Source organism: Dipodomys spectabilis, unplaced genomic scaffold (genome assembly GCF_019054845.1).
Source record: "Dipodomys spectabilis isolate Male_0828 unplaced genomic scaffold, ASM1905484v1 ptg000175l, whole genome shotgun sequence".
NCBI lineage: Eukaryota > Metazoa > Chordata > Mammalia > Rodentia > Heteromyidae > Dipodomys > Dipodomys spectabilis.
Genome location: NW_024870852.1, coordinates 19,955,743 through 19,957,527, shown reverse-complemented (window position 1 = coordinate 19,957,527; position 1,785 = coordinate 19,955,743).

The window sequence follows — 1,785 nt, the reverse complement described above, 5'->3', positions numbered from 1 at the left end:
AGTGATGATTTCAGAGAAGGTAGAGAGCAGAGGGTGCCTGGCAAGGTCAGCCTGTTCTCAGCCAGTGAAGAGAGTATTACAGGCTCAGACAGAAGAAGAGGATGGGACCAGATTGGGCTGGTGGTCAACTTGCTTGGGCAAGGTCTTTCAAAGATGAGCATCTCCAGTTACAGAAGAGCCCACCATACCTTCCCACCAAGCTCCACACAGGCAGGCAGGAAGTGGTAATGACAATGATGGTAAATTCTGTTTCAGACTCAACTGAATGCCCGACATCATGGTGACTACCCTTGTCATTTACTCACCACAGAAGCCTGAAATAAGGGTACATGATTGCATACACTTTATACAAGTTACCAAAACAACAGAAGTCTTCTGATTGCCCCAAGATCACACAGGAAATGAATTTCAGAGTTGGGTTTTTCTAAGTCTATAGTCTATTTCTTTATACAAATTCAGATGTGTTTACATCTATTTGTTCCTTTTCCTTCCTTCTTCTCTCCCTTCCCTTCCTCCCTTCCACCTTCCTTCCTTCTTCCCTTCCACCTTCCTTCCTTCCTTCCTTCCTTCCTTCCTTCCTTCCTTCCTTCCTTCCTTCCTTCCTTCCTCCCTTCCTTCCTTCCTTCCTTCCTTCCTTCCTCCCTTCCTTCCTATTGATACCAGTCCTGGAGCTTAAATCTAGAGCTTGGTCTCTTGTACCCTCGTCCTTTGTTCTCAAAGCTAGTGCTGTATCACTTGAGCCATATCTCTACTTCCTGCTTTTGGGTGGTTAATTGGAATAACAGTCTCACAGGCTTTTCTGACCAGACTGGCTTTAAACTGAGGGTCTCAGATCTCAGGCTTCTGAGTAGCTAGGGTTACAGGCGTGAGCCACTGGCGCCCTGCTCTATGTGTGTTCCATATTCACAGTGGTATGCCCAGTGTTGAGCACCAGGCCATAGACATTCTCGGAGGATTGAATGAGTTAACAGGACTTTGAAGGAAATATTAGAGGGTGAATGGAGAAAGCTTAGTTGGATTCTAGGAGCCAGATCAGGTCAAGATGTTACTGGAGAAAGGAAAAAGCCAAAGGGGATTTTCCCCAGTAAGAGAGGATGGGAAAATGTCCTCAATTAAGCTTCCCAATTCTGCACAATTCCCAGGAACTTGATATCTACAACAAAAATTATTTTGAAAGGTTTCACAAAAAGGCAAGTCTGCCCTGGGCACTCTCTTAGGCTTTGTTCTTTTACTGAAGATTTAACAGAGATTTATTTTAATAAAACAGGGTCAAGTAGGGAAAAGTAGTAAAGAAGAGAGTAAAGTACTTCTTGCTTAAAATTCAGGAATTGGGGGAAAATGGTAGTTTTCTCTTGGGTTTTATATTTTCTATCTAGTTGAATATACTTGATCATGTTCTATCATAACCCATAATTATTAGAGGCAATGGGTGCTAAGTGGGCCTAGTACCCAAAATAAGACCAAGATGGATCCTGATATTTTAAAAATGTAGTTTTATTGTTATTAGTAAGGTGCTTTACAGAGGAGTTACCATTTCATAAATCTGATAATGACTATTTCTTTGTTGGACAATGTCACCCCTTCCTTTACTTCCCCCCAATTTCCCCTTGGGTCTTGTTATTATTCTAAAATATAAAGATGTGATCTGGGCCTATCCCCAGCCCAAGGGGGCTGTAAGTTACAAGACCTCCATTTAGTAGATAGACCCTCTAATTTTCTGCCTCACTATCCATTCATTGAGTTTGTAATTTCTCAACATCTCAAAAGAGATTCCAGAGGCAAATA